Here is a 26,115-nt window from a genome sequence, read left to right on the forward strand (position 1 = left end):
CCAAAAACAAGAGCCCAGGACCTGATGGATTCCCTGGAGAATTCTACCAGACATTCAGAGAAATAATATCTATTCTCCTGAAGCTGTTTCAAGAAGTAGAAACAGAAGGAAAACTTACAGACTCTTTTTATGAAGCCAGCATTACTCTGATTCCCAAACCAGGCAAAGACTCCACCAAAAAGGAAAATTTCAGACCAGTATCCCTGATGAATATGGATGCCAAGATTCTCAACAAGATCCTAGCTAATAGGATCCAACAGTACATTAAAAAGATTATCCACCATGACCAGGTAGGATTTATGTATGGGATACAAGGGTGGTTCAACATTCACAAATCAGTGTAATAGAACAAATCAATAAGAGAAGAGAGAAGAACCACACGGTCCTCTCAATTGATGCAGAAAAAACATTTGACAAGATACAGCATCCATTCCTGATTAAAACGCCTCAAAGTATAGGGATAGAGGGAACATTCCTCAACTTCATAAAATCTATCTATGAGAAACCCACAGCAAATATCACTCTCAATGGGGAAAAGCTGACAGCCTTCTCTTCTGGCTGCTGGGAAGTAAGGTAGTTTGTTTCTCAAAATTCCTTTTTTTGTAGCATATTTTTGTATCATAAATTTCAAAAATATCGTAAACTAATATTTTATAAGCTTGGGTAGTATATTCTTAGTAGTTTGGATAGGGAAGGATGAAACACAGTGCATCAAAGTAGAAAAGGGAAGGAATGTCCAGCTAATGAGAATTTGGAAAGTTTAATAATACTAGGACAAGATGATAATTGGGCAAAGTGATAAAATTAAACATCATCTTTCTATGTGAAATAAATCTAGAAAATATAATATGGCATATCTTTTGCAGATACTTGTTTTGGTTAAGTGAGGAGAAAGTCATTATTGGTAACCAAGTCCCTTACTCATATGGCTTTTCCAGTTAACCTCTAATTATTCTGAGAGTTTTCCTAATTCACATGTGGGATTATGGAACTCCTTTTTTTTTTTTTTTTTTAAGTCAAGACTCTTTTGGTTTCCCTGCCAAATAATTCTCTAGCTGTTGTACTTCTCTTTCACCCAGTGTTTGTTCACTTTATAAATTATCATAGAAGCTCCACATCTCTGCTTCTATTACTTTGCATCCTCTTTCTTTATGTCCTCTTTCTTAGAGTAATCATTTGGCCCAATTTTTATGAATATTCTATCAATCCCAATTCTATGTGTTAACCTTACCCTTACTATTATCCATGGTTTGCCTTTCCATCAGTGGCTGCAATTTTCTAAACTGGAGGCAGCTCTTTGTTCCCTTGAGTAAGTGCCCCGTTTCAGATGACAACTGCTATCAATCTGTCCTCCAGAGCGCTAAAGCTGCACCGTGCAGTATGGTAGTCCTTAAGTACATGCGACTGTTTTAAATAATTAAAAATAAGTAAAATCTTAAATTCTGTTCTGTACTCATAATACCCACATTTCAAGTGCTCCAGAGCCTCATGTGGCTAGTGGTCACATACTGCATAGTACAGATATAGCATATTTCCATCATCATGGAAAGTTCTGTTGGACGGCAATGCTCTAAAGGCTATTTAGTTTTTACTTATTTTCCTTCCATCCTTCTTTCTCTGGCTATCATCAGATCTGCTGATCATTTTTCTCAGTAACTATGACCATGATTATATATGTTATTTCAGAATTAATTGCTCCTTCATTTGCACTCTATACTTGGAAATAAAATAGGGGTTGGCAAACATTTTCTGAAAAGTGCCTAATAGTAAATATTTTAGGTTTCTCTGTCACAACCATTCAGCCCTGACCTTGTCATTGACAACATGTAAACAAATGAATGGTTGGGTTCCAGTAAAACTTTATTTACAAAAATGGGTGTTGAGCTGGATTTGACTCACAGGCCTTAGTTGCCGATCCTTGGTATAGGACTTGAAACTGAATATGAAATTTTCAAATTAAGTACATTCAAAGGTTGATAAATACCCATTAACTCACCACTCAACTTTAGAAATGAAACAGTAACTAGTAAAATGGAAGCCTCCTATGTGACTCATCCTAAAATACATCTCTCTCATCCACCATGTTATAACCGCTTTTCTGACGATATATAGTGTATCATACTCAGCGTCTTGCTTTTTGCCCATTAAATACTTTATTTGTGGATTAATACCAATTTTTTACCTTATTTATTCATTATCATTTTGCTATATAGTATTTCATTATGTATGTTTTATAAATTACTTATTGATGTTCTCAACTGAACTTTTTGTTGGTTTTGTTTTACTTATAAATGAAACAGTGCTGCTATTAAATGTTCTTGTATATATCTCCTGGTGTTCTTCTGCAAGAAGTCCTTAAACAAATATACCTAGGAGTGGTGTGTTCCAGCCACTTTACCGAAGAGTGTCAGATTGTGTTACAGCTCCTTTTATTATATATTTTAACATTGTTTGCATGTCATGTTAAACTCAGCACGTATTTCAGTGTGTACTGGTGATAGGCATTTGGGGATTCAGAGGTGAATTAGACATGATCCATAGTCACTGAGCCAGAAATAAGGCTATAATTCTCCGGAGCAAAGGGCTTAAGACCTATGAGGTGGTAGATCTTTCCCTTGCTTTATTGGTTATGTTATACTTGGCTTCCTGTGACACAGAAGGAGAAAATCAGAATGCTTCTTGCCCATTTTTTAAAGCAAAAATTGCCCAAAATTATAAAGCGGTAATTTAAAAATATTTTTAGCATTTGAACAACTGCTACAGACTCCTGCATGGAATCCTTCTATACAAAGCAGATGAAAGGAGACCGTTTGGTTAAAACGTGTGAGGCTGTTTCCCCTTTGTATGTTTTCTCCATTCCCTCTACCTGTGTATGTCGTCTTCTACTTACTTTGGGTTTGTGAGATATTACACTGAATACCAGGGCTCCTTGAAATAAAATTTGGAAACTGTTCTAAGATAGGATTTTCCAACTAGTAAATTTTTTATAGAATTCTAAGCTTTACCTAGGTGATTTCCTTGCTAGACGTTTTCAAAATAATGTTTTAAAAATGTAAATCAGGGGTGCCTGATTGGCTCAGTTGGTTAAGCATCTGCCTTCAGCTCAGGTCATGATCCTGGAGTCCCGCGTTCAAGTTCCATATTCAGCTCCCTGCTCAGCAGGGAGTCTGCTTCTGCTGACCTCTCTCCTCTCATGTTCTCTCTCATTCTCTCTCTCTCTCTCTCCCTCTCAAATAAATGAATAAAATCTTTTAAAAAATGTAAATCAGATCATGATAATCTACTGCTCTCATCCTCTAGTGACAACTGAATATTCTGAATATTCTGGCTTAAGGACTTATCCTGGGGGGTGCCTGGGTGGCTCAGTGGGTTAAGCCTCTGCCTTCAGCTCAGGTCATGATCTCAGGGTCCTGGGGTCGAGTCCCACATTGGGCTCTCTGCTTGGCAGGAAGCCTGCTTCTCCTCTCTCTTTGCCTGCCTCTCTGCCTACCTGTGATCTCTGTCTGTCAAATAAATAAATAAATAAAATCTTTGGAACAACAACAACAAAACTTTATCCTGGGCTGGAGAATCAACAATAAATGAGGAGTTCTAAAGCAGAGAATACATAAAACTACTTATGGGAGTAGTGTATAAGGTGACAAGAGGCAAAGGAGAAAACTTAAATTGGCTCTTTAGAGTCAACTTTATTAAGTTATAATTAATATAAAATAAAATGCATCTATTTTAAGTATAGTGTTGGTTGAGTGTTGACACACATATATATATCCATGTAATTGCTGTCTTAATCATAATATATAGAATATTTCTGTCCCCAAAACTTCTCTCTTGTTCCTTTGCAGTTATATTTAGTTTGTATCACTATGTAGTAAATCAGCCCAAACTTAGAGACTTTAAATTATCTCCATCTACTATTTCACAGTTTTTTAGTTTAAAAACCCAGGTGGGCTGAGCTGGGTCCTCTGCTTAGGATCTTACAAAGGCAGAACCTTGATTTTGATTTTGCCTGGACTGAGTTCTTCTCTGGAGTCTCTTGAGAGACTCTATTCCCAGGGTCATTCAGGTTGTTGACTTAAGTCCTTTTTTGCTTGATGGCTATAGGCTGAAAGTCACTCGGGTTGCTTTCAAGGCCATTCCACATGACTCCCTTTATCTCCCAACCAGCGTGTAGACTCTTGTTCATGTTTTCAATCTCTGACTTTCTCTTTTGCTACTAACCAGAGAAAATTTGGGGCTTTTAAAGGGCTCCTGTGATGAAATTAGGTCTACCAGATAATCTCTCTATTGCCATATAACATAACATTATCATAGGAATAATATTGCATTGTTCATTAATTTTTTCCACCCTCAGATTATGTAATGACAAGTGTTGTTGGGATCGTTTTATAATTCTGCTTCCCTCCGTAGTCCTGTATTTATTTTGTTAAATTTATTACTAAGTATGTCAATGTTACTTATAACCATTATGTTTTCATTTCATCTGTCAATTCTTTTTATTAATATATAGAAATACAGTTGATTTTCATATATTGACTTATGGCAGTTACTATGTTACTCTGCATAACAGATTACTGAAAAGCTTAGTGGCTTTAAACAACACAGGTATTTATTTTTCCCTTGAATCTATACTTTGGACAGAGCTCAGTGGGGATAACTTATCTCTGTACCATTCCACATCAGCTAGAGCAGCTTAAAGGCTAGCAGCTGAATTCTTCTGAGAGTGTGCTTTCTCCCATGTTTAGTGCTTGGTGTTCCATGTTGGCTGAGACTCTGGGGGGCTGTCAGCTGGAGTTTCTGCACATGGCTTCTCTGTGTTGCCTGGGCTTCTTCTCCGTGTTGGGTTCCAAAGACAAATTATGTGAGGAGGGGAAGGAGGCTGGCCAGGCAATATTGCCTTTTATGAAATAGTCTCAAAGGTCATACAATTTCTTTTCTGCATTCCGTTCGTCAAAGCAGTTACAAGGTTCAACCCAAGATCAAGAGGGTTGTTGGGATAGATTCTGCTTCTTAGTGCAGTATGGCAAAGTTATGGAAGAAGAGGTGGCACCAGAAATATTGCTCTGACTGTATTTTGGCAAATGCAATCTGCTACATGACCTTTTATCTGCAGTCTTCCTCAATTCACTTATTCTAGTAGCTTTTTTTGTGGATTCTTTACAGTTTTAAATAACCATGATCATGTCATAGTTTATTTCTGTCTTTTTTCTTAAAGATTTTATTTATTGAGAGAGAGAGAGAGAGAGAGAATGCACGCACACAGGCAAGGAAGGGACAGAGGGAGAGGGAAAAGCAGACTCCCCGCTGAGCAGAGAGCCCAATGCAGGGCTCCCTCTCAACACCCTGGGACCATGACCTGAGCCATGGGCAAATGCTTATCCACCTGAGCCACCCAGGCACACCCTTTTCTGTATTTCTAATCTAGAAATCTTTTTATTTCTTGCCTTATTCTATTGACTAGGATCCTTAGTACAGTGGTGAATAGAAGTGGTTCAAGTTGATATCCTTGTCTTTTTCTGAGATCTTTTGGGGAAAGTAAAAAACCAACTTTTGAAGAATTATTTTGGTAAAATACACAAAACATTAAATTCTCCATTTTATTTTTTTATTTTTTTTAAAGATTTTATTTCTTTATTTGACAGATAGAGATCACAAGTAGGCAGAGAGGCAAGCAGAGAGAGAGAGAGGAGGAAAAAGGCTCCCAGCTGAGCAGAGAGCTGGACTCAGGGCTCTATCCCAGGACTCTGGGATCATGACCTGAGCCGAAGGCAGAGACTTTAACCCACTGAGCCACCCAGGCGCCCCTAAATTCTCCATTTTAACCATTTCCTTTTTTTTTTCTTTTCAATTCCAGTTTCATTAGCATATCGTGTTATATTAGTTTCAGGTGTACAATATAATGATTCAACAATTCTATACATTAGTCAGTGTTCATCATGATAAGTGCACTCTTAATTTTCTTTATCTCCTCTCTGGTAACCATCAGTTTGTTCTCTATAGTTAAAAGTTTGTTTTTTGGTTAGTCTCTTTTTTTCTTTGTTTTGTTTCTTAAATTCCCCATATGAATGAAATTGTATGGTATTTGTCTTTCTCTGACTTACTTCACTTCACATTATCCATGTTGTTGCAAATGGCAATATATCATTCTTTTTGTGGCTGAGTATATTCCATTGTGTATGTTTACCACATCAATCAGTGGATGCGTGGCTGCTTCCATAATTCGACTATTGTAAGTAATGCTGCAGTAAACATAGGGGTGCATATATCTCTTCAAATTAGTGTTTTCGTATTCTTTGGATAAATACCCAGTAGTGGAATTAATGAATCATATGGTAATTCTGTTTTTAATTTTTTGAAGAACCTTCACGCTGTTTTCTACAGTGGCTACACCGGTTTGCATTCCAACCTTCAGTAAATGAGGGTTATTTTTCCTCCACATCCTCACCAATACTTGTTGTTTCTTATGTTTTTGATGTTAGCCATTCTGACAGGTATGAAGTGATACCTCATTGTGGTTTTGATTTGCATTTCCCTGATGATCAGTGATACTGAGCATCTTTTCATGTGTCTGTTGGACATCTCTATGTATTCTTTGGAAAAATGTCTCTTCATGTCTTTGCCCATTTTTAAATTGGATTATTTGGGTTTTTTATGTTGTGTAAGTTCTTTATATATTCTGGATGCTGACCCTTTGTCAGATAGGTCATTTGCAAATATCTCCTCCTGTTCAGCAGGTTTTCTTTTAGATTTTTTGACTGTTTCTTTGCTGTTCAAAAGCTTTTTATTTTGATGTACTCTGTGTAGTTTATTTTTGCTTTTGTTTCCGTGCTTCAGGAGACATATCTAGAAAAATGTTGCTGCTACTAATATCAGAGAGGTTACCACCTGTTCTCTTCTAGGATTTTTATGGTTTTCTACCTCACATTTAGGTCTTTAATGCATTTTAAGGTTATTTTTGTGTATGGTGTAAGAAAGTGGTCCAATTTCATTCTTTTGCAAGGGGCTGTCCATTTTTCCCTGTGCCATTTGTTAAAGAAACTTTTACCCATTGCATATTCTTGCCTCCTTTGTCAAAGATTAATTGATTAATTAATCATGGGTTTATTTCTAGATTTTCCATTTTGTTCCATTGATCTATGTGTCGCTTTTTGTGCCAATGCCATATTGTTTTGGTTACTACACCTTTGAAGTGTATATTCAAATCTGAGATTATAATACTTCCACTTTTGTTCTTTTTCAAGACTACTTGGGCTATTGTGACCTTTTGTGTTTCCATAAAAATTTTAGGATTGTTTGTTCTAGTTCTGTGAAAAATGCTATTAGTATTTTGATAGGGATTATTTTTAAGATTTTATTTACTTGAGAGAGAGAGAGAACATGAGCAGGGGGAGGGGCAGAAAGAAAGGGAGAAGGATACTCCCCACTGAGCAAAAGCACTACATGGGGCTCAGTGCCAGGACCTTGAGATCATGATCTGAGCCAAAGTCAGACGCTTAACTGACTGAGCCACCCAGGTGCCCCGTGATAGGGATTGCATTAGATCTGTAGATTGCTTAGTATGGACAATCAATCTGTAGATTAATGGTATGGACATTTTAACAATGTTTGTTCTTCCAATCCATAGCATATAATATCTTTCCATTTGTTTGTGTCATCTTCAGTTTCTTTCATTGTTGTTTTATAGTTTCTAAAGTATAGGTCTTTTTACATCTGTGGTTAAGTTTATTCCTAGGTATTTTATGATGTTTGGTGCAGTTGTAAATGGGATTATTTTCTTAATTTTCTCTTTCTGCTTCTTCATTATTAGTGTATAGAAGTGCAGCGGTTTTCTGTATTTTGATTTTGTATCTTGTGACCTTACTGAATTCATTTATCAGTCTAGTAGTCTTATGGTGGAGTCTTTAGGGTATTTTATATATAGTATCATGTCATCTACAAATAGTGAAAGTTTTACTTCTTCCTTTCCAATTTGGATGCCTTGTATTCCTTTTTCTTGTTTGATTGCTGTGGCTAGGACTTTCAGTACTTAGTTGAATAAAAGTGGTGAGAAGAGACATCCTTGTCTTATTTCTGATCTTCGGGGAAAAGGTTTCAGTTTTTCATCATTGAGTATGATATTAGCTGTGGGTTTTTCATATTTGACCCTTACTATATTAGAGGTTTGTTCCCTCTAAACCTACTTTGTTGGCAGTTTTTATTACAAATGGAAATTCTACTTTGTCAGATGCTTTTTCTGCATCTGTTGAAATGATCATACGGTTTTTATTCTTTTTCTTGTTGATGTATCATGTTGATTGATTTGTGAATGTTGAACCACCTTTGCCCCTCAGGAATAAATCTCACCTGATCATGGTAATGATTTTTTTTAAATGTATTTTTGGATTTGGTTTGCTAATATTTTGTTGAGGATTTTTGCATCTATGTTCTTCATAGATATTGACCTGTAGTTCTCTTTTTTTGTGGTGTCTTTATCTGGTCTTAGTATCAGGGTGATGTTGGTCTCCTAGACTGAATTTGAAAGCTTTTCTTCCTCTTCTATTTTTTGGACTATTTTGAGAAGAATAGTTATTAACTTGTCTTAAATGTTTGGCAGAATTCACGTGTGAAGCTGTTTGTTCCTGGAGTTTTGTTCCTTGGGAGTTTTTTTGATTCCTGATTCAATTTTGTTGATGGTAATCAGTCTGTTCTTCAAGTTTTCTATTTCTTCCTGATTTCATTTTGGGAGGTTATATGTTTTTAGGAACTTACCCATTTCTTCTAGGTTGTCCAATATGTTGGCATATAAGTTTTCATAATATTCTTATGTACTCCTTTGTATTTCTGTGGTGTTGGTTGTTATTTCTCATGTTTCATTTCTCATTTTGTTTATTTGAGTCTCCTCTTTCTCTCTCTTTTTTTTTTTTTTTTTTTGATGAGTCTAGCTAAAGGTTATCAATTTTTTTGATCTTTTCAAAGAACCAGCTCCTGGTTTCATTGATCTCTTTTCTTCTTTTTTACTTCTATTTTGTTTATTTCTGCTCTCTTCTGTATTATTTTCTTCCTTCTACCGGTTATGGGTTTTGTTCTTTTTTAGCTCTTTTATGTGTAAAATTGGGTTGTTTATTTGAGATTTTTTTTTTTGCTTCTTGGGATAGGCCTGTATTGCTATAAACTTCCCTCATAGAATAGCCATTACTGCATCCCAAAGGTTTGGACCATTGTGCTTTCATTTTCAATTTCTCTGTGTATTTTTTTATTTCCTCTTTGATTTATGATTGACCCATTCATCGTTTAGCAGCATATTATTTAACATCCATGTATTCTTGTTCTTTCCAGATTTTTTTCTTGTGGACTTCTCATTTCATAGTGTTGTGGTCAGAAAAGATGAATGATAAGACTTTAATCTCTTTGAATTTCTTGAGACTTATTTTGTGCACTAAAATGTGATCCGTTCTGGAGAGTGTGCCATGTGCACTTGAATGTATATTCTGCTGTTTTAGATGGAATGTTCTGTGTATATCTGTTAGAACCATCTAGTCCAATGTGTCATTCAGAGCCACTTTTTCCTTACTGATTTTCTGTTTGGATGGTCTATCCATTGATGTAAGTGGGGTGTTAAAGTCCCCTACGGTTACTGTATTACTATCATTTACTTCCTTTATATTTGTTATTAACTGCTTTATATATTTGAGTGTTCCCACATTAGGCGCATAAATATTTACAATTGTTATATCTTCTTGTTGGGTTATTCTGCTTATGAATATATAGTGTCCTTCTTTTTCTATTTTTACAGTCTTTGTTTTAAAGCCTATTTTGTGGGGCACCTGGGTGGGTCAGTTGGTTAAAGCCTCTGCTTTCTGCTCAGGTCATGATCTCAGGGTCCTGGGATCGAGCCCCGCATTTGGCTCTCTGCTCAGCAGGGATCCTGCTTCCCAGTATAAGTATTGCTACTCTGGCTTTCTTTTTCCTTCCATTTGCATGATAAATGCTTTTCCATCCCCTCACTTTCAATTTGCATGTGTCTTTAGGTCTGAAACGAGTCTCTTGTAGACAGCATATTGTTCAGTCTTGTTTTTTAATCCATTTCATCACCCTATGTCTTTTGATTGGAGCGTTTAGCCTATTTACTTTCAAAGTAATTATTGGTAAGTGTGTACTTAATGCCATTTTGTTATTTGTTTTATGTTTGTTTTGTAGTTCTTGTTTGTCCCTTTCGTCTCTTGTTCTCTTTTCTCACAGTTTGCTGGCTTTATATAGTAGTATAATTGGATTCCTGTCTATTTTTTGTGTGTCTATTAGTGGTTTTTGATTTGTAGTTATCATTAAGTTTGTATATAAAAACTTCTGCATAGAGTAGTCAATATATTAAGTTAATGGTCCTTTAAGTGTGAACTCTTTTCTTCTTCTTCAAGTTTTTATTTAAATTCCAGTTAGTTAATAAACAGTGTAATATTAGTTTCAGATGTAGAATTAGTGATTCAACACTTCCATACAATATCCACCAACTGTCACAACCAGTGCACTTCTTAATCCCCATCACCTATTTAACCTATCCCCCCACCTTCTTCCCCTCTCATAACCGTCAGTTTATTCTCTATAATTAGGAGTCTGTTTCTTGGTACCTCTCTCTTTTCTCTCCCTGTGTTCTTTTGTTTTGTTTCTTAAAATTCCACATATGAGTGAGATTATGTGTTATTTGTCTTCCTCTGACTGACTGAATAGCAACATGCAAAAGAACGAAATTGGACCACTTTCTTACACCATACACAAAAATAAATTCAAAATGGATTAAAGACTTAAATGTGAACAGGAAACCATTAAAATCCTAGAGGAAACACAGGCTGTAACCTCTTTGACATTGGCTATAGCAGCTTCTTACTAGGTATGTCTCCTGAGGCAAAGGAAACAAAAGCAAAAGTAAACTATTGGGAACTTCATCAGAATAAGAAGCTTCTGCACAGCAAAGGAAACAATCAACAAGACTAAAAGTCAGCCTACAGAATGGGAGAAGATATTTGCAAATGATATATCTGATAACACCCAGAAACAAATAATCCAGTTAAAAAATAAGCAGAGGATATGAATAGACATTTTTCCAAAGAAGACATACAGATGGCAGTAGACACATGGCCTTTACATTTTAGATATGTGAATCCCCTGATCTTTATAGATACACTTAATTTTACTGCTTTCCTCCTTCCTACTTTTCCTCCTTTAACTTATGTTGTTTGCTTTGCACTCAGAATCCCTTTTAACATATCTTGTAGGGCTGGTTTACTGGTTATGAATTCCTTTTAACTTTTGTCTGGGAAACTCTTTATCTCTCCTTTTATTCTGAATGATAGCCTTGCTAGATAGAGTGTTCTTGGCTGCAGATTTTTTTCTTTTATCACTTTAACTATATCATGCCACTCTTCTGGCCTACAGAGTTCCTGCTAAAAAATCAACTCATAGCCTTGTGGGATTTCCCTGATATGTAACTGTCTTGTTTGCTCTTGCTGCTTTTCAAATTCTCTTATCACTACTTTTTGCTGCTTTTATAACTATGTGTTTTGGTGTGGACCTTCTTTGGTTGATTTTGTTGGAGCCTCTCTTTGTCTCTTGGATCTGGATTTCTGCTTCCTTCCCCTGATTTGGGAAGTTTTCAGCTATTATTTCTTCAAATAAATTTTCTCTTTCTTTTTTTCTCTCTTCTCCTTCTGGGATCCCAATAATGTGATTGTTATTATGCTTGATGGTGTCCCTTGTTCAGTTTGATTGCTTTCCATCACTTACTCCTCCTCCAATTCCATGATCCATTCTTCTGCTTCCTCTGGTCTACTATTTATTCTATTTAGTGTATTTTAAATTTCAGTTATGAGTTCTTGATTTCTGACTGATTCTTTTTTATGTTTTTTCTCTTTGCTAAGGATTTCACTGAGGTCCTCCACTCTTTTTCAAATCAAGTGAGTGTCTTTATGATCATTACTGTAAATTATCTATCAGTCATATTACTTATCTCCATTTTGTTTAGGTCTCTCCTTATGATTCTGTCCTGTTCTTCCATTTTGGACATACTTCTCCATCTTCTTAATTTGTCTAACTCTCTGTATCTGTTTCTTTGTGTTAGGAAAGTTAGCTACATCTCCTGCTATTGAAAGTAGTGGCCTTATAAAGAAGAGATCCAGTAGTGCCCTGTAATACAATGTCACCTGTTCACCAGCACCTGGTACTTTAGGGGTATCTGTGTATATTGCATATGCCATACCCTTGTAGCTAAACTGCTTTTACCTTCAGTCAAGTCATCTACAATGGCTCTCTTTGCCTGTAGTGGGCAGGATTTGGTCTCTGTGTAGTGGGCCAGTCTTGGGTCACTTTGGGCTTCAGTTGAGTTGGACCAGCCATTTGCTAGAGATAAATAGCACTGAAGTGCAGGGCACTTTCCCTGTACTATTTCCTGAGACGCTTTTGTTGGTGGGTGGGGTCTGCAGTCAGACAGATAGCTGCCCCAGCCCACTGTTGGGGCCACAGCCTGACTAGTGTATGTGGTTTTCTTCTACCATCACTGGAACAGCAGTCACTTTGGACTGGTACTGGTCCTTTTCGGCACTACTTGGTCATTGCCAGGCTTGCAGCAACACGTTGAATGGGATTCAACCTAAAGTGTACTGGAAGGAGGCAAGTTTGCAAGGGAATATAGGGGAGAGGTGTTAGCAAAGTTTGCACAGGTCTGTGAGGGAGCTGCAGCTATCCAGAACTCTTGCCAAGACCGGCCTGGTTTGAGGGGGCAGATCTACAGAAGCGAGGGGGAAACCATTCTGGTAGCAAGCTAGATGGAGAATTTTGGCACTGAAATGGTTCTGCAGGTGTCCATGCATCTAGGCTAGGGGATGCACATGGCATCCACTAGCTCTTTCATTCTTGTAGAGATATTTCAACAATCGCTGCCCCTCCAGTGCATGCTCGGATTAGTAAATAACCGTTCCCATGTACCCCCAGATATTTCTCAAATTGCTGTTACTATGCTTACCTCAGGGCTTCGTGCTATTTCTTTAGAGGTGGGGATTCAGTATTTTCTTGCCCTCAGGCCTTCCCAGAGCTGAGCCCACTGATTTTTTTTAAAGTTCCAGGTGTTAATTTAAGCCTTGCTGATTATAAGAACTCAGAAATTAGGCCCCTTTGGTTTTCAAAGCCAAAGATGTTATGGGGATTTGTCTTCCCCACTCGAGTGCCCTGTGCCTGGGGTGTTTGGTGTGAGGGTTTGTCTCTGTACCCTCTCCAGCCCGCAGCATCCCTCCCATGGATAGCTCCATGGATCTGTTTAGCTCCCAACTGTGTGTCTCCACTCTCCCTACCCTCTTTAATGTGTCCCTTACATTTAGCTGTAGAGAGTTCTGCTAGTCTTCATGTTGTTTTCTGGATTGTTAACACTGATGTGGGATCTTACCTAGTTTTATCTGCGGGATATGGTGAGCTGAGGATCCTCCTACTGTCTTCCGCAGAAGTTTGATATGGACCTAATCATTTCTATATATACAGGTCCTTGGCATTAGGTACATATACAGTATTATGCAGCTATCACGACCATCCATCTCCAGAACTTTTTCATCTTCCCAAACTGAAACTCCATGCCTGCTAAATGGTAACTCCCCATTCCTTTGTCCTTCTGACCCCTGAAAACCACTATTCTACTTCCTATATATGAATCTGACTAATGTTAATTATCTCATATAAGTGGAGTCATACAGTATTTGTCCTTTTATGTCTGCTTTATTCCACTTAGTGTAATGTCTTCAAGATTCATCTATATTATATCACGTGTCAGAATTCCACTCATTATTTAAAAGATTTTATTTATTTATTTGACAGAGAGAGAGAGAGATCACAAGTAGGCAGAGAGGCAGGCAGAGAGAGAGGGGGAAGAAGAGAGGAAGGGAAGCAGGCTCCCTGCTGAGCAGAGAGCCTGATGCGGGGCTCGATCCCAGGACCCTGGGATCATGACCTGAGCCGAGGGCAGAGGCTTTAACCCACTGAGCCACCCAGGATCCCCAGAATTCCACTCATTTTTAAGGCTGCACTTTTATTATCTATCGTCCATTGCAATTAATTTTAAATGCCTCTTTACCAACAAAGTCAACTGAGCACTTTGTGAATCTTTGCTGTCAGGGACTTTACAAATTAGAAGTAGAACTAAGACATCTACGTAAGAAGACATCCAGCTACAATTGGATGTGACAATTGCAGTGACATGGCACACAGCAGGTGGTGATGATGTGCACGCCCTTGCTTCTTCCTCTTTCTCAACTCCATCTTCACGGGAGCAGCTGTGGTACCCGTGGTTCAGTAGTGGACATGTAGCTTTGTCCTTGCCCAGGAGCTGCACATCCTCAAGGTGTCCAGCCAGGAGATGCTCATCCAGATCAAGGCTCATGTAGCCTTGCTGGAGGGCATCACTCAAGAAAATCAAGTCGTGCTCCTGGCAGGCACACCCTAGAGGACGAGGCAGCTGTAGATCAGTGTGGAGTGGAGGCTCTGACCACCCTGGAGACAAAATTCCTGGTTCCCTGGTTTTTTCTAGGAAAGTAAGGGAGCAGACTCCCAAGGTAGCCAAACAGAAAAAGGAGAAGACAGGCCCAGCCAGGTGGTGGATGCAGTACAACCAGCAGTTTGTCAGTGTCGTGCCCACCTTCACAAGGAAAGAGCCCCAGTGCCAACTCAAGTCTGTTGTAATCCTGCCTCTCCCCGATAAAGCCACTTAGTTCAGTCAAAAAACAAACAAACAAACAAAAAACCCACCACAGTTTAAGAGCATGTAATAGTAATAGCTGTTATCTATGTAGCTTTTATTTCTTAGAGGGTTTACATTCATATTATCTCATTTAATCCTCAAGACAATCCTACATATGCATGAATAGCTTCCAGTTGAGTGTTTCTATGAATATAAGTGGTACAAATAGCTTCAGACCATCAAATCTCCCATGAATGTAAGATTCCTGACAGCAGATACCTTGTTTTGTTCCTTGTTTTATACCTACCACTCAAAATTGGTGTTGAATAAATAAAGAGATTACTGTGGTCTTTTGTCATGGAGGACCTTTCTCCATTGGAGAATTAACATCTTAGATAGCCCTTATATGGTGAGTAGGATGTCAGTAAGCTATGGTGGCTGAAGATGGGATTTCACAGGGATGGACTTGTATGAGCACTTATGAAAGTGATGTATAGCAGAAACCACTGGTTCCATTGGTCCTGGGGAGAGGCACGAAAGTATTTACTAAGGCTACTAGCAATAGAGTTGTTGTTGGTCATATTTTTAAGATTTTTATTTATTTGAGAGAGAGCAAAAGAAAGAGCACAAGCAGCAGGGAGGAGCAGAGGGAGAGGGACAAGCAAACTGAGGACCTGAGATCATGACCTGAGCTAAAATCAAGAGTCAGATCTTGACCAACCAAGCCACCCAGGTGCCCCTCGCAGTAGAGTTTTTAATGAAGCTTTAAAATATTTAACTTTGAAGAAAGAATTCTCAAATGCCATTAAAGTAGCTCTTTTTCTTTTAAATAGGTTAGAATGTGGATATTTGAGTATTTATTATCTTAGCTTTTTTATGCAGTTTTCTGTGAAGTATATTTTTCCATTGAATTTAATTTTTTTTATTTTTTGCATGTAAGTCCCATTTTCCTATATTAGAAATATTGAATTGTTTTTACTCATTGGAATTGTGAACTGTTAGGTATCCAGTAATTTTCCTAGATTCTGTGATATATTTATTGTTGTTATTAAAAATTCGAAGTAGTGGACATTGATGGCATTAGCTTTGGGGTTAAGAAAAGAAGTGATACGTGAACATACAGAATCTTTAACTTTCTTAGCCATTTCTGGCCTTAGCAAGTTTTCATTGTTTATAAATCACTTACCAAGACCTCTCCCTCTCTCTTTTTCCAACCATTTTGAAAAGGCAAATAGTATTCATTTTACTGGTATCTGGTGGCCTTTGATTAGATTCTCAGACTGATATAATGATGTCATAAAATATAATAGAGATTCTGTTCTATCACTGAGGTGCTTAGCTGTGGCTTAAATTATTCCCTGGCCAGAGACAGGTGTTTTTCTGAGAGTAGTGCCCTATTCCCATGGTGAAGGTCAGGTCTCACTTGTGTGTATTTGGTGATTATCTGGTATGACCAATGTGTAGGTTTTAAATTTTGTTCAGTAAAGAATTTAAACCTAAGACTTGTATTTCTTTATCACAAATAACATGTTATGGAGTTTACCAAGCTCCATTTTCAAAATGGCTTTACAGTTTCTTACTTACATGAATGTTAGGTCATTCTAATTGTTTTCTTATTAATCAACACAACCATATTTCCTTGATTCTAAGATTTAGAGTTTTGTAATTTTTTAAAGATTTTACTTATTTAGAGAGTGTGGTAGGGGGAGTGGAGAGCGGGGCAGAGGAAGAGGGAAAATCTAAAGCAGACCCCACACCCGGTGCGGCGCCCAACCTGGGACTCAGTTCCACAACCATGAGATCATGGCCTGAGATGAAACCAAGAGTTGGATGCTCAACCAACTGAGTCACCTGGCTGCCCCTAAGATTCAGTTTTTTAAAAAACTTGTAATGTTTTTTATCAGCAGTGCAACTAACATTTTGCAATGTCTTAAAGAAAAAGAGTTTTTCCCAAATTTCCAGCTTGTACAAGGCACAGACAAAGATGGCAAAAAGGTTTTTGATTTAAAAATTTACCTTCAAGGGGTACCTGGGTGGTTCAGTCAGTTAAGCATCCAACTCTTAATTTTGACACAAGATGTGATCTCAGGGTCATGAGATTGAGCCCTGTGGTGGGGTCTTCATTCTGGACATGGAACCTGCTTGGGATTTTCTCCCTCTCTCTCTGCCCCCACAAACTGAAAAAAAAAAAAAAAAACTCTACCCTTAAAAAATTAAGGAGAAGATTGGTCTTTATACATTTCTGTCTTTCTCTCTGTTTCTGTCAAACTCTTAAAATTAAGTGGCAGTTCAATTAGTAAACCTAAATGCCACTCATCTTTTCTGCACAGTTCATTAATCTTATTTTTATTCTAAATGTAAATACCTCTAAGCCAAATTAAATAAAATTATTCTAGTATCCCAGAAGGAATAGGTCTGTAGATGAAAATAATAAGTGTTGGGATGTACCTTATTCTCTATTCATAAAGTTTTTAAAGGAAATAAGTAGATTATTACCATTGAATTTAATATTCTGCACTGGAGAGTTCAAGTATTCACTTAGCCTTAACAAGTGATTATGAGGCTAAGTGATAATACCAGGTGTGCTCTTTCAAAGCAAATCTGTTTAAAAGGTAATAGTGTATATATATATATATGCATATATGTGTGTGTGTATAATAAAAACCATGTTTTTCATGTAAGATGAATCCTTACATGAGACTTTAATGTTATTACCCAATAATTTTTGAAAGGATGACTAGTGGTCTTGTTCTTTGTTTTGTTATATGTCAATTTGTGGCACATCTTTTAACATTACTATTATAAAACTGTTAAAGCACCAAGGAGAGGGGCGTCTGGGTGGCTCAGTGGGTTAAGTCACTACCTTTGGCTCGGGTCATGGTCTGAGTCCTGGGATCAAGCCCCACGTTGGGCTCTCTGCTCAAGAGGGAACCTGCTTCCCCTTCTCTGTCTGCCTGCCTCTCTGCCCCGCCCCCCCGTCAAATAAATAAATAAATCTTAAAAAAAAAAAAAAAAAAAGAAGCACCAAGGAGAAGTGCTGGTCAGAGAATGAAGCTCAAGTACACAGAAGCACAGCCAGATCACTGGAATGGACATGATTGGTCAGAAGCATCTTGACTTCCGTAAGCGGGCCTTATGCTCATGGAGTAGTTCATGGCCTTTAATACTGCCAAGAATGTTTGTGGGGCTTTCTAGAATTCCATCTCAGCACTGTCATTTTGGAAATGCAAATAAAACTTTATTTAGGAAACTAAGATTTCTCTTTCATTAATATAGTTAGAGATAAAATATTATTTGGCAAGAAGAGCTTCCATTCAAGGGTCCCCACTGAGACACGTGTGCCACAGTTATCCTAATCCGACTTGTTATTTGGTCCCTGGTTATCTTCAAGTATTATCTTTCAGTGAATGACCCATCAAGACATAGCTACAAATAAGATAGCACATTGAACAGATGACTCTCTGGAAAGGAGTAACTCAATAAAAGTTTCAGGTCCACCTAAAGATATTTTCTAGGAAGCAGAATATAACAGTTTCAAATAAAATGACAGAGATCTATTAACAGACTATTGGGTCACATATTAAGAAGTCTTTTTATTTGTTCAAAAAGTAATTTTTAGAGCATCTGCACTCTACCCTTATTACTCTGAGGATAAAATGGAAAACCTCAGGATAATTTAAAGGGTGTATATTCTCTGCTAACTTTATCTTTTAAAATTCAGATATAATTTACATAACATAAAGTTCACCATTTTATTTATTTTTTTGTACTTCTAAAAAATTTTTATTTAAATTCCAGTTAACATACAGTATAATCTTACTTTAGTATACAATATAGTGATTCAGTACTTCCATAGAACCACCCAGTGCTCATCACAACAAGTGCACTCCATAATTTCTCTCACCACTTTTATTCAACATAGTACTGGATGTCCATAGTACTAGTCCTAGCCACAGCAAGCAGACAAGAAAAAGAAATAAAAGGCATTGAGGGGCGCCTGGGTGGCTCAGATGGTTAAGCGTCTGCCTTGAGCTCAGGTCATGATCTTAGGGTCCTGGGGCCCCATGTCGGCCTCCCTGCTCAGCAGAGAGTCTGCTTCTCCCTCTTCCTCTGCTTGCTCTCTCTCTCTCTCGGATGAATAAATAAAATCTTAAAGAGAAAAAGGCATCTAAATTGGTAAGGAGGAAGTAAAACTTCCACTATTTGCAGATGACATGATGTTATATGTAGAAAACTAAAGTCTCCACCAGAAAACTACTAGAACTGATAAATGTTGCGAGATACAAAATCAGTGTACAGAAATCTGTTACATTTCCTTTTTTTTTTAACACAGCACATCACTAGATTTTGATGTAGTGTTCCATGATTCATTGTTTGTGTATTTACAGTATACATTTCAGTGTTTTTTCTTTAGTGTATTTATAAGGTTTTACAACTACCACGATGATCTAATTTTAGAAAATTTTCATAACCCCGAAAAGAAACCCTGTACTCCATTAGCAGTCATTCCTTGTTTTCCCACCACCTCCTGATAACCACTAATCTGCTCTCTATCTATGGTTTTTCTTCTTCTAGACATTTCATAAATGGAATCACGGAGTATGTATGGTGTGTGGCTTCTTTCAGTTAGCCTGTTTTCGAGGTTCATCCATGTAATAGCATGTATCAACCCTTCATTCCTTTTTATGCCTAAGTAATACTCCATTGTATGGATATGCCACATTTTGTTTATCCATTCATCAGTTATGGACATTTGAGTTATTTCTACTTTTTGCTTCATTTTGTATCTCTCCCCCATCACTCTGCACTTCAGTGAGTGATTGTCTTTCAGTTCTTCTCTAATACCAAGCTCTCCTCCAGGGGTTTTGTACTTGTTCATGCTTTGGTCTACAGCCACCCCTTTCCTCATTCTCTCCATTTACTTGCTTAACTTTCAAACATCCTGGTTCAAATTTGTTTCTTCAGGGATGCCTTCCCCAAACTATACCAGAGTCCCTTGTTTTATGTTCTCATAGCATTAGCCTTCTTTCCTTCATAATATTCCTCTTAATTTATAACTATATACTTGAGTGTACTGTCTCTCTGCCTCCCTCTCCCAACTCTAGTATACTTTAAATTTCATGAAAGCAAGGTTGAACCTGTTTTTTACTTGTAATTGTATCCATGGAGCATAGCATGGTACCCAGCATATATAGTTGTTGAATGTATTAATGCATGAATATATTTACAGTGCTAAGTATTAGGGATACAAAAATGAAAAACAGTCTCTGTTCACATGGAACTTGCAATGCAGATTTAAGAAGACAAGTAAACAATTATTTTGCAATAAGAAGTGCTATAATGGTGGTGTCTACACATGTTGTGAGACCAGGAGGAAACAGGAGGAAAGTAAGGAAAAGCTTCATGGAAGTAGCTTTTGAACTAGCGCTTACTCTGCCTCACTTGGTAGAATGGTAGGTCTTGAAAGGAGAAACTTGAGTGGCTTACTACTCCCCTCACTTCATTCAGTTCTCTGTTTAAATGTGACTTTATCAGTAAAGCTTTCCCTGCCTACCCAATGTAAGATAGCATCCTTTTCTTCATTCTCTGTGACTTTATTTATGCTTATATGTTTATTGTATTTGTTATGACCAGACATAATATTTAAGAGCAGAGATTTGGGTCTAATTTTTCTTTCTTTCTTTCTTTCTTTCTTTCTTTCTTTCTTTCTTTCTTTCTTTTGGTCTAATTTTTCTTTTTTTTTTCTTTTTTTTTTATTTATTCTTTTTTTTTTTAATATTTTATTTATTTATTTGACAGTGAGAGATCACAAGTAGGCAGAGAGGCGGGCAGAGAGAGAGGAAGGGAAGCAGGCTACCGGCTGAGCAGAAAGCCCGACGTGGGGCTTGATCCCAGGACCCTGAGATCATGACCCGAACCGAAGGCAGCGGCTCAACCCACTGAGCCACCCAGGCGCCCCGCAGTCTAATTTTTCTTGAACACAGTGTCCCTGCCACCTAGTCTGACAGATAGACTCATGATAAATATTTGTTGAACAACTTTTTGTGCCCTCATGTTTAATACATTCATTTGGGTAAAATCAGTTTTGTTGATATATTAATAATATCTGTTTTTATAGCTATAAATTAGATGTTTAACCTGTTTTATGAAGAGAACTGGTGTCAAATGAGAAATGACCTGACTTTAAGAGAGACAGCAGAATTAAGAGATTAGAGATATTTTGAAAAAGAACTTGTTAATGGAATTGATAAGAGCTATCTATGCTCATCACCAGCTGTACATTTCTAAGATCCAGATTTTACCTTGCTGCCTTAGTTTGGCAGACCCTCTCAAGGCCATTTCTCAAAGACTGTCCTTATTCCCTAATTGTAAGCTTACTTTCTGCACCGAGAGTGTTAGGCATCTCATGTTTTCTGGCATCTCTTACTTTTCTTAATATATAGTACATATTTCATTTTCTATCAGAGTATAGTAACTTGGTAAGTTTCTTCTATTCTTTCCACTTCTAGTACAAAATATTTGAAAGCTGAAACATATCTGAAGTAGTGGAGTAGTTCTAGTTGCTTCAGCAATGCCTGGGGCTCTAGAGAGTATGAACTGTTCACCTTAAGAAAAAGCAGGTAATTCCATCAAGAAAGCCTTCCTTTAGGGCTAGGTTTCATTGCCTTATATTTCTTAACCTGTGAGATTTTGTTTCTTCATCTATGGAATTATCTCTAACAGTATCCTTGCAAGAGTTGTAAATACAGGGGCGCCTGGGTGGCTCAGTGGGTTAAGGCCTCTGCCTTCAGCTTGAGTCATGATCTCAGGGTCCTGGGATCAAGCCCTGCATTGGGCTCTCTGCTCAGCAGGGAGCCTGCTTCCCCCTCTCTCTCTGCCTGCCTCTCTGCCTTCTTGTGATCTCTATCAAATGAATAAATAAAATCTTAAAAAAATAAAAAAGAGTTGTAAATACATGTAAATGGTTGGCACATAGTAGAGGTTCTTTGAGTACTCATTTCTCTTCTCACCTTCCCTGACCTTTCACTAATCAATAAAACTTAATGTTTTATCTATATTAATAAGTTCTTATGGATCTTAACTAAATTTTCCTATCAAAATAGTTAAAGTTGGTGAATATAAGTAAACAGAAAGCATATGGGATTGTTTTCACTCCAAAATTGCTGAAGGCTAATATTAGATTTAGTATCTCCCCTTTATCTTTCTGGCATAGAAATAGAGAAGAGAGAGTTAACTTCACCTGAGTGACCAAGCAAAACCAATCTAGATGAAAATACAAAGGGAGTTTCCAAGCATTTAACTCATGGGTACTCTTCCTTTGTAAGTTTATCTTAATTTGGTAAGACATGTGCAGACATATCATGGAGATGTAGGGATATTTTTGTTTTTTTCCAAAAATAAAAATGCTTTAAAGTATGCCTTTTGGTAGTGCCAGCAACATGTGAATTCAGAAAATTGTCTTTTAAGTAAAAGAATGAGTATGTCCTTTTATACTACTCTTGTCAACAAGAATGTACCCTAAGCTTTATGGGATAAGAACTTTATCTGGTATACTGAACTCCAACCTCATTTCCTAGCAAGCACCATTGATTTTAGTTAGATATTAAGGATGTGTAAACAGACTCTGAAAAAGTGGACTTAAAATTGGTGGGAAAAATCATAGATTATAAAGGTAATGATCTTGAAGTTCTCTAGAAAAAGAAAACTTCTGACCCTACATCATACCAGGCCAAAGTATAGATTCATGAAAAAGAAATGTAATAGGCAAAAACATGGGTGAATATTTATTTGAACTAAGTGTGAGGAGGAGATTTTAAGTATTCTAGCAAAGGTAGACACTTCATGGGAATATGGTGGTAGATTTGACAATTCCAGGTTTTTTAAATGTGTAATACAATATGTAGTAGGTGCTTTACTAAAGTCAAAGTGCTAAGATTAGGAAACACTGCCCTAGAACTCTATGATCTACAACCCACATCTACTTTCCATGTCATGCAGGCAATGGGATCACCTGATGTTTTGCAACAGTATAACCAGTATTACCAGCTTCTCAATTTGCAGCATTTGCTTCCTTACTGCTTGCTGCTCTGCTGCTTAGCGGATGCCATCTATATTAATTTTTTGTTACATCGGTATCCTCCTACAAGGTATTTAGTCTGTATTAATTAGGACAAAGGCTAAACAACTAAAATAGACTCAAAATGTAAAAGCTCAAATAAGATAGATGTTAATTATTTCTCATGCAGTAGTTCAGGGTAAATAGGTAGGTTCTACCTCATAAAATTATTTAAGGACCTGAGCAACAAGGTGACTTAGCCAATTTCTCTCATCACCAGCTTGGCCACACCTGGGTTATTGACTTATTTGAATTCTATGGAGCGGATGGAGGAAAGAGAGCACGAGAAGTCATACCATTCTCTTAAAATCTAGCCCTAGAGCACCTGGGTGCTTCAGCTGATTAAGTGTCTGCCTTCGTCTCAGGTCATGGTCCCAGGGTTCTGGGATGGAGTTCTTACTCAGTGGGGAGCCCGCTTCTCCCTTTCCCTCTGATGCTCACCCTGCTTAAGCTCTTGCATGCTCTCTCTCTCTCTCTCTCTCGCTGTAATAAATAAATAAAATCATTAAAAAATCTAGCCCTAAAAGTGGCATATATTGCTTCTGCTCATACTGTATTAGAAAGAGCTTAGCCACATGGCCAGTCCTAACAGTAGAGGAAACTAGAAAGTGCAGTCCCACCATATCCCCAGGAAGGAAAGGAGAACAGATTTTGGTGGACAGCAGTTTCTACCACAACCCCTGTCTGTGCTGCCTCTAAATATCTGATAAGGCCGATGACAATGTGGGAGTTAAACTCAGTAAGAAATAACTCAATAAGAAAAATAGACACATCCTTAAAGAAACAAGGAGAAGGTACAAATTCAGTTTAAAAAAGAAAAATAGAGGTGCGTGGGTGGCTCAGTGGGTTAAAGCCTCTGCCTTCAGCTCAGGTCATAATCCCAGGGTCCTGAGATTGAGCCCTGCATCGGGCTCTCTGCTCAGCAGGGAGCCTGCTTTCTCCTCTCTCTCTCTGCCTGCCTCTCTGCCTACTTGTGATTTCTGTCTGTCAAATAAATAAATAAAATCTTTAAAAAAAAGAAAAAAGAAAATTATATCCTTGTATATATGTCAATTAATATTTGACAGGGGAGCCAAAAATACTCAGTGAGGAAAGGGTAGTCTCTTCAATAAACAGTGTTGGGAAAATTGGGTAACCATTTGTAAAAGAGTGAAATTAGACTCCTGTCTTGTACCACTCACAAAAATTATATCAAAATGCGGGCGCCTGGGTGGCTCAGTGGGTTAAGCCGCTGCCTTTGGCTCAGGTCATGATCTCAGGGTCCTGGGATCGAGTCCCGCATGGGGCTCTCTGCTAAGCAGGGAGCCTGCTTCCTCCTCTCTCTCTCTCTCTCTGCCTGCCTCTCCAACTACTTGTGATTTCTCTCTGTCAAATAAATAAATAAAATCTTTAAAAAAAATTATATCAAAATGGATTAAAGTCTTAAGGCATGAAACCAGAAAACCCTGTAAGAAGACACAGGAGAAAAGCTCCTTCACATTGGTCTTGGGACTGATTTTTTTTATTATTACTATATTATGTTACTCACCATACAATATATCATTAGTTTTTGATGTCGTGATTTTTTGGATATGATAACAAAATCACAACCAACAAAAAAGCAAAGTAAGTGGGACTATATCAAACTGAACTTCTACACAGCAAAAGAAACACTCAGAATGAGAGACAACTAATGGGATGGTAGAAAACATTTCCAAATTATATATCTGATAAGGGATTAGTAGCCAAAATGTGTAAAGAACTCTTATAATTCAATAGCAAGAATACAAACAACCCAATTTAAAAATGGCCAGATCAACTAAATAGACTTTTTTCCAAAGAAGAGTTACAAATGGCCAACAGATACATGAGAAGGTGCTAGACATGATTAATTGGGAAATGCAAATCAAAATCACTATGAGATATCACTCCACACCCAAAAGTATGGCTACGATCAAAAAAGACAAGAGATAAGTGTTCATCTTGCCATTTGCGACAACATGGATGGAACGAGAGCATATCATGCTTAGCGAAATAAGTCAAGCAGAGAAGACAACTATCATATGATCTCCTTGATATGAGGAAGTGGAGATGCAACATGGGGGTTTAAAGGGATAGGAGAAGAATAAATGAAACAAGATGGGATTGGGAGGGAGACAAACCATAAGTGACTCTTAATCTCACAAAACAAACTGAGGGTTGCTGGGGGGAGGGGGTGGGTGGGAGAAGGGGGTGGGATTATGGACATTGGGGAGGGTATGTGCTTTGGTGAGTGCTGTGAAGTGTGTAAACCTGGCGATTCACAGACCTGTACCCCTGGGGATAAAAATATATGTTTATAAAAAATAAAAAATTTTAAAAAAATAAAAATAAAGATACAAACTTCCAGTTTTAAGTTCTGAGGATCTAACATACAATTTGGTGATTATAGCTCATAATACTGTATTACATACTTGAAAGTTGCTAAGAGAATAGATCCTAAATGTTCTCACCACAAAAAAGAACGGTGGGGTGCCTGGGTGGCTCAGTCTTTAAGCATCTGCCTTCAGCTTAGGTCATGATTCCAGAGTCCTGGAATTGAGCCTCACATCAGGCTCCCTGCTCCTTTGGGAAGCCTGCTTCTCCCTCTCCAACTCCCCTTGCTTGTGTTCCCTCTCTCACTGTCTGTCTCTCTGTCAAATAAATAAATAAATATTTTTTAAAAATGGTAATTATGTGATGGGATGGAAGTGTTAGCTAATGTTAGAGTGGTGATTATTTTACAGCATATAAATGTGTCAAACCAGCAAATTGTACATCTTAAACTTACACAGTGTTATATATGTGGCAGTTATATTTCAAAGGGACTGGAAAAAAAGAGAAATATGAAAGACTAGTGACAGTACATCTACAGTCATTTGAGTTTTGACAAGGGTTATCAAGACCATTCCATGAAGGAAAGAATAGTCTTTTCAACAAATGGTGCTGGGACAACTGAATATCCACATACAAAAGAGTATAAAAATGAATTCAAAGTGAATCAAAGCCCTAAATGTAAGAGCTAAAACTACAAAACTCTTAGAATTTTCCTTCTTTAGCCTTAGCCCTCATATCCTAGGAATTTATTGTATGTATATAAATAGATATCTATGAAAATATTTGTCTACATGTATGGTGAGTACAAAAGATTTAAAAAAGTTAAAAGCAACTGAAATGTTTAAAAATAAAACATTCAATAATTTGAAGTAATTTAAATATTTTATAATAAACTGTCAATAATTTATGGTATATCCAAATGATTCACATATTCATTTTTAAATTATGTTGTAGAAAATTATTTAATGGGGGCGCCTGGGTG

General features: G+C 37.4%; 1 protein-coding gene and 1 pseudogene across 4 annotated transcripts in view; both read left to right on the forward strand.

Annotated features, from left to right (window-relative positions):
* FCHSD2 (FCH and double SH3 domains 2) overlaps positions 1 to 26,115 on the forward strand; it is a 284,078-nt gene that overhangs the window by 166,832 nt on the left and 91,131 nt on the right. The gene's annotated exons all lie outside the window — the stretch shown is intronic.
* LOC309841245 (ubiquitin-like FUBI-ribosomal protein eS30 fusion protein pseudogene) lies at positions 12,846 to 17,704 on the forward strand (annotated as a pseudogene). The gene is made up of 2 exons: positions 12,846 to 13,013; positions 14,303 to 17,704. The product of its transcript is annotated as a ubiquitin-like FUBI-ribosomal protein eS30 fusion protein pseudogene (transcript).

The sequence above is a fragment of the Mustela nivalis genome (genome assembly GCF_964662115.1).
Source record: "Mustela nivalis genome assembly, chromosome: 9".
Taxonomy (NCBI): Eukaryota; Metazoa; Chordata; class Mammalia; order Carnivora; family Mustelidae; genus Mustela; species Mustela nivalis.